The 7,697-nt window shown below is 43.4% G+C and overlaps 1 pseudogene; it reads right to left on the minus strand.

Annotated features, from left to right (window-relative positions):
* Positions 1-2,287: 2,287 nt before the first annotated feature.
* The window catches only part of LOC119360245, a 7,232-nt pseudogene continuing 1,822 nt past the window's right edge, over positions 2,288-7,697 (minus strand).

Here is a 7,697-nt window from a genome sequence, read left to right on the forward strand (position 1 = left end):
GGGGAGGGGGTGGACCAAAAAAATAGCAATGACGCACTGCTCATGTGGTGCGCCATTAGTAAAAACATAGCAATGGCGCACCTGATTCTCTGCTATATAACAGTGGTGCACCACCATCATGGTGCGCCACTAGTAGAGATATTGGGGATAAGCCTTTTTCTAGTAGTTCACTAGTAGAAAACGGAGCTTTAATACCGGTTCATAAGGGCCTTTAGTGCCGGTTCTGCAACCGGCACTAAAGAGTGGAGACTAAAGGCCTCCCCCTTTAGTACCGGTTCGGCACGAACAGCCACTAAAGGCCCACCACGTGGCGTGAGCTCGTGCCGTGGTATGGGGGACCTTTAGTACCGGTTGGTGTTACCAACCGGTACTAAAGGTATTTTTTTTTAATTATTTTTTGAAAATTTTGAAAAAAAATTTGATTTTTTTTTCGATTTTCAATTTTTTGAATTATTTGATGATTTAGTCTCTAATCGCCCATCTTAACTGCTCGAGTGTGGATCACTCATTCCAAATCGTCTAACTTACCGGCCGGTCACCCATCCCTCTCACTACTCCAGCCCGAGCACGCTTAACTTCGGGGTTCTATTCTCCCTCGTTTCCAAGTCTGCACTTGTTGTTTTCCTGACAATTGTAAGATGTGAATCCTATTAACCCTCAGGAGTTTAGCTTGAGCATGAAGTCACACGTTTCACTGTTTGAGTTTGAAACTATTATTCTAAAAAACAATAATTATGTAGTAACACTAATATTTCTTGAATAAGTAGTTTGACCATAGCTTGACCACAGTTTGACCAGATTTGACCAAAATTCAAAAAAATTGAGATACTTATTTAGTAACACTAATATTATTGCGTAATTATTTAGTAACACTCTATATTTCTTCAATCAGTTGTTTGACCGGTTTGACAAGATTTAACCAAAATTCAAAAAAAAGATAAATTAGAGCATATCTTTTTTTCCTTTTACAATTTTGTCATTTCAAAAATTGTCCTAAACCCTAAACCCGTGACTTAAAACGTCGGAAACTCTATGCTAAACAGTAAAAACTAAGGGTTTAAACCATAAAACCTAACCCTAAACTCTGAAATCTAAACCCTAGCACTAAACGCTAAAACGTCTAAAAAACGTCTAAAACGCCCAAAAACTCTATTTTCCCTTTGGAATTTTGTGATTTTAAAAAATTGTTCTGCAAATTTTGATATATTATATGTATTTTTCTGAATTAAGATGATTTAGTTATGATTTTTCAAGTTTGAAAATTGCCCTATAGTCCCGGTTTGTGTCTCCAACCGGGACTATAGGTTAGACCCCTTTAGTGCCGGTTCGTGGCACGAACCGGTACTAAAGGTTGGCCCTTTAGTACCGGTTTGTGCTAGAAACCGGGACTAAAGGGGCTCGTGGGGCCCCGACCTGACGCCAGCCTGCCACCACCCCTTTAGTACCGGTTCGTGGCACGAATCGGTACTAAAGGTTCAACATGAACCGGCACTAATGCATAGCCATTCGAACCGGTACTAATGATACCATTAGTACCGGGCCAAAATCGAACCGGGACTAATGTGTCTCACATAAGGTCCTTTTTCTACTAGTGGTTTATTGCCGTATCTAGAGGATGGAGTCTCAGACAGCTAGATGTCCAGAACGTGTTCCTTCATGGTGTTCCGGAAGAGGAAGTATATATGAAACAACCTCCTGGGTTTGAGGACAAAAACAAACCTTTTCATGTTTGCAGGCTGGATAAGTCTCTTTATGGCTTGAAGCAAGCACCTAGAGCGTGGTACTCGCGCTTGAGTTCTAAGTTACAAACACTTGGTTTTGTTCCCTCCAAGTCTGATACATCATTGTTCATATACAATAAGTTCAAAACATCTATATTTGTGCTTATTTATGTTGATGATATTATTGTCACAAGTTCATCAAATGAAGCAGTCACTGCCTTGTTGAAAGATTTAAATTTAGAATTTGCTCTTAAGGATCTAGGTGACTTGCATTTCTTCCTTGGTATTGAGGTTAAGAGGAACAACGAAGGTGGTCTTCATCTTTCTCAAGAAAAATATGCAACTGATCTTTTGAATAGATTTGGCTTGCAGGGTTGTAAACCATCACCCACACCATTGTCCAGTTCATAAAAACTTTCTCTTGTAGAAGGACAACCCTTGAGTCAAGAGGATGCCACCAAGTACAAAAGCTTGGTGGGTGCACTTCAGTATTTCACACTCACCAGGCCTGACATTTCCTTTGCTGTTAATAAGGTTTGTCAGTTTCTTCATGCACCAACTACAGATCATTGGACTGCTGCCAAACGTATACTAAGATATGTGAAATACACCTTGAGTGTTGGCCTAACTTTCAGCAAGTCATCATCCACACTTTTCAATGCTTTCTCTGATTCTGACTGGACAGGTTGCTTAGATGACAGGAGATCAACATGTGGTTTTGCAGTTTTCTTTAGACCTAATTTGATCTCATGGTGTGCAAAGAAACAGGCTATAGTTTCAAGGTCCATTACTGAGGCAGAATACAAGGCATTCGCGAATGCCAGAGCAGAGATCATCTGGGTTAAATCCATGCTTAAAGAGCTTGGGATATGTCACACACCAACTCCCTGCCTTTGGTGTGATAATTTTGGTGCCACTTATTTGTCTGCTAATCCTGTCTTTCATGCAAGGACTAAACATATTGAGATTGATTATCACTTTGTTAGAAAAAGGGTTGCAAGCAAAGAATTGGAAATTTGATTTGTTCATTCAAAGGATCAAGTTGCTGATGGGTTCACAAAAGCTTTGGCCACAAGACCGTTTGAAGAATTTAGACATAATCTTAACTTGTGCAATTTAGATTAAGGGAGGGTGTTAAATATATTTCACATTGTAACGTGACATGTTGTCACACCTCTCTCTCCCTCTAATATTCTCTCTTGTAGGCCAAGTTATATCTCTAGATTAGATAGAGTTACTTGGAGGTTTTCTCTCTCTTTTAAGTTCCTATCTTTTCTTCTGTTATCCACGATTCTGTAAACACCTATGAGAGAGTTTCTCTCGTACTATCAATATAAGACCATGGGGGCTCTCCTAGGAGGGTTGAGACGCTTTACCCATCTTTGACACATACCATACCTTCCAGGCCCTCCACAGCACACCATAAGTGCGTCCTCTTCAAAACCTGCAATCATCAATCAACTTCCATTATGACATTTTGTCTGTGTGCCAATCAACTTCCATTATGACATTTTGTCTATGTGCTATGCAACTAAGAAGATTCTTTCAGTTGAGTTGGCGGTGCTAACCGAACTTGTGCGGTGACTCCACCATCTCCATGATTGGGCCGAAGAAATCGGCGTAGATGCCTGACATTGCGGTACTTGGCCCGGAGCTTGGCGAGAGCCGCCTGCAGCAGCGCGTTGTGGTACAGCCCCAGCTTGTTGTGCGCTGTCAGACACCCGGTTTTGGAGTCGTATGCTGCCGGTGGGGCATGGGCGAACTTGGTCAGGATAGGCGGTGAGCATCCGGACGGGATCACGCCGGGAACTACCAGGCTCCTCGCCCCGTGCTTAATCAGCCTCTGTTGGCAACAGCAATGTTGGTTTAATTAACATGGATGCTTCATTGGTCGTTCATTCCGGATGTAAAGCATCATGAATCATGATTCATGACTGCTTAAGAGCTAGAGTACCTCGATGGCCATGGAGATGGTTGCGACGACATCTAGAATGAAGTGTAAGATTTATCTGGTGGAAGCGTTCCTAGGAGCCGCGGGTTTTATTGATCGAGGGCAGGAATCACCCCTGCCGTGGTTTACAAGTCTTCTACCGATCGCTGGGATTCGGTAGGATAAGAGATAGGAGGTTACAAGGGAGAGGAAGAGATAAGTAGTTTAAGATTACAATAGAATATATCTCTATGTCTAACACCCGCCCTTAATCTGAACTACCTATCCTAGATTGAGATTGTTCTTGAATGTTTCAAATGGCTTGTACGGTAGAGCTTTGGTGAAACCATCAGCTACTTGATCTTTAGAAGGAATAAAACGTATCTCCAACTTCTTCTCTGCAACTCTTTCCCGTACAAAGTGAAAGTCTATTTCGATGTGCTTGGTTCTGGCATGAAAAACTGGATTGGCACTCAAATAAGTAGCACCCAAATTATCACACCATAGGCATGAGACACGATGTTGCTTAACACCCAATTCCTCAAGCAAAGACTCAACCCAAATGATCTCTGCAGTAGCATTTGCCAATGACTTGTACTCAGCTTCAGTACTCGACCTTGACACTGTTGCTTGTTTCCTGGCACTCCATGAAATAAGGTTAGACCCAAAGAAAACAGCAAATCCTCCTGTGGATTTTCTATCATCACTACAGCCTGCCCAGTCTGCATCAGAAAAAGCACTAACCAGTGTAGAATTGGAACGTTTGAAATATAGCCCCAAACCTACAGTGTGCTTGACATACCGTATGATCCTTTTGACAGCTGTCCAATGAGCAGAAGTAGGAGCATGCAGGTATTGACATACTTTGTTAACAGAGAATGAGATATCTGGCCGTGTCAAGGTCAAATATTGCAAGGCTCCAACATCACTTCTATATCTGGTGCTTTCCTTCTCATTAAGTGGTTCCCCTTCATAAGCTGACAGTTGTTCTGATGAGGATAATGGTGTGGGGGAAGGCTTGCAATCCTTCATTCCCATCCGAGCCAAGAGTTCAGTGGCATATTTTTCCTGCTTCAACACTATACCATCCTGAACCTTCTTAACTTCAATGCCTAGAACGAAACTCAAATCGCCAAGATCCTTTAAGGAAAATTCTGAGCTTAGGTCATGCAAAAGAGCATCAGTAGCATTCTGAGAAGAGCTTGCAACTATAATATCATCAACATATATGAGCACAAATATGACAGTATTTGCCTTATTGTATATGAAGAGAGATGTGTCAGCTTTTGATGCAACAAAACCAAGGCGTTTCAACTGCATACTTAACCTGGAGTACCACGCTCTAGGTGCCTGTTTCAAGCCATAGAGGGCCTTGTCAAGCTTACATACATAATGTGGTTTTTGCTTGTTTTCATAACCTGGTGGTTGCCTCATGTAGACCTCCTCTTCCAGAACACCATGCAAAAACGCGTTCTTTACGTCTAGCTGTCTCAAGATCCATCCTCTGGACACAGCAATTGCTAGCACAAGCTTTATGGTTGCAGCTTTTATCACAGGACTAAATGTATCCTCATAATCAATACCATAACGCTGCTTAAAACCTTTAGCAACAAGACGTGCTTTATACCTGTCAATGGAACCATCTGCCCTTTTTTTAATCCTATACACCCACTTACAATCAATGATGTTTTTGCCTTTTTGATTTGGTACCAAACGCCATGTCTTATTTTTCATCAGGGCTGTATACTCCTCATCCATGGCCTTTTTCCACTTTGGATCTCCAAGTGCATCATCTAGTTTTGTTGGCTCTCCTGAAATACACAACATACCATACGATATTGTGCCATCGGTTCTTATTTTTGGGTTCTTGATACCTTTTTGTAGCTGAGTTGTGACTCTAGATGTAGCTGGTTGCTGCTGTACACGCGGGCGCATGGATCCACTTGTCGCAGAAGATCCTAGAGAAGAGACGGGCGTTGCCACATCAGATCTTGTGGTCGCAGGTGTGGCATGTTCTTCCACGTCCGCACCATCTGTGGCCGCACATGATCCCGTGCCAGTCGCGCCAGGTGGGCCTGTTTGCTGCATGCGCCCGCTGCGCCTCGCAGCGATCGGCTGCATGCGCGGGCCGCTCGAGGGAGATCCTCCGCGTGAGGACGTGGCGGCTGCAGGGCGGCTCGCCCGCGCCTGGCTCTCCTGGCCGACCGGATCGCGATCCGAGGAGGATATCTGCGCGTGATCCGAGGGAGATTGACGCGCAGGGGTGGCAGGCACCGCCAAATCATCCTCGAACACTGCGCCATCTTCGTCTTCTTCTTCTACATGAAGTATAGCCTCATTTTGGATGGGATTTTGATCATTCTGACCGTTTTCTTCTCTGTTTTCTTCAGGTACCTGCACACACGGAAGACAAGAACTGGTTCCAGTAGGGATATTATCATCATGTTGGTTTGTGCAATTGTTTCCCCTGTGATCAAAAGCTCAAAGTGTAGGTGGAAGAAGAAGAATCTCTTGACGAAGAAGAGCACCGGCATTGGGATGGAGAGATTCAAAAGGAAAAACTGATTCATCAAACACAACGCCTCGAGATATATAAACCCTGCCTGTGGGAACATCTAAGCACTTGACTCCTTTGTGCATAGGGCTATAGCCCAAAAACACACATTTTTTTGAACGAAACGCAAGTTTGCATGTGTTGTAAGGTCTTAAGTTTGGCCAACATGCACAACCAAAGACTCGTAGAGATTTGAAATCTGGTTTTGTTCCAAACAAACGTGTGATTGGACTTTCAAATTTGATGACTTTACTGGGTCGAATATTTATGAGATAGGTGGCAGTGAGAAAAGCTTCATCCTAGAATTTTAGAGGCATGGAAGCATTGGCTAGAAGTGCTAATCCTACCTCAACAACATGACGATGTTTACGTCAGCCTACCCGTTTTGCTGATGAGCATGGGGACAAGAGACATGATGAGAGATTCCAATTTTTTGAAAGAAGGAATTTAGTTTCTCATACTCACCACCCCAGTCGGTTTGCATAGCAAGAATTTTTGAGTCTAGTTGGCGTTCAACAAGATTTCTGAAGTTGGTAAAGACTTGAAAAACATCGGATCTTTTCTTTAGCAGATAGATCCAGGTGAACTTGCTATAATCATCAATGAAACTCACATAATAAGAGAATCTACCAACTGATGTGGGGGCTGGTCCCCATACATCTGAAAAAAATAAGCTGCAATGGAGCAGTGGAAACACTTGTTGATATAGGATAAGGTAACTGATGACTCTTGGCTTGCATGCAAGCATCACAAATTGACTCAATGCTAGACTCATAAGGTAGTTTATTCTTGCTAAGAACATGTTGAACTATAACTGAGGAGGGATGACCCAGACGACTATGCCACCTTGCCGAGGAAGGTTTGGTGACACTCCACGCTTGTTTATTCGACCATGATGAAGATGAAGATGATATGAGTGGATATAGGCCCCCCTCGCATTTTCCTCTAAGGATGACTCTCCTCGTTGCCAAGTCCTTGATCACAAAAGAGTGAGGATAAAATATTATGAGAACATTGTTGTCAAGAGCAAAACGATGAACGGAAACAAGATTTTTGGAAGCATGTGGAACATGTAAGACATTGTTAAGATGTAGATCTTTTACGGGGGTTTTGACAATTGAATTTCCAACATGAGTAATGTCCATACCAGTTCCACTTGCCGTGTGTATCTGATCACCACCGTGGTACCTTTCCCGCATCGTCAGCTTGTCGAGCTCCTCTGTGATATGCTCAGTGGCACCGGAGTCGGCATACCAGTTTGTGTCGATGCCATAGTTGTTGGTGACGAGGTTGGCTGCCTTCTTTTCTTCATGATCATCATCGTACCGATGCCAGCCGGCTCTTGCCCCGCCAGCATGGAACTTGTAGCAGATTTGGCACTCGGGGTAGTCGCCCTCTTGCTGCTGCTGTTGTTGTGGTTGAGGGCGAAAACGTTGCTGATGACCACCGCTGCCACCCCCGCGACTAGGAGAAGGAGAGGAGCGGTTTCCTC

This window comes from Triticum dicoccoides, chromosome 2B (genome assembly GCF_002162155.2).
Source record: "Triticum dicoccoides isolate Atlit2015 ecotype Zavitan chromosome 2B, WEW_v2.0, whole genome shotgun sequence".
NCBI classification, from domain to species: domain Eukaryota; kingdom Viridiplantae; phylum Streptophyta; class Magnoliopsida; order Poales; family Poaceae; genus Triticum; species Triticum dicoccoides.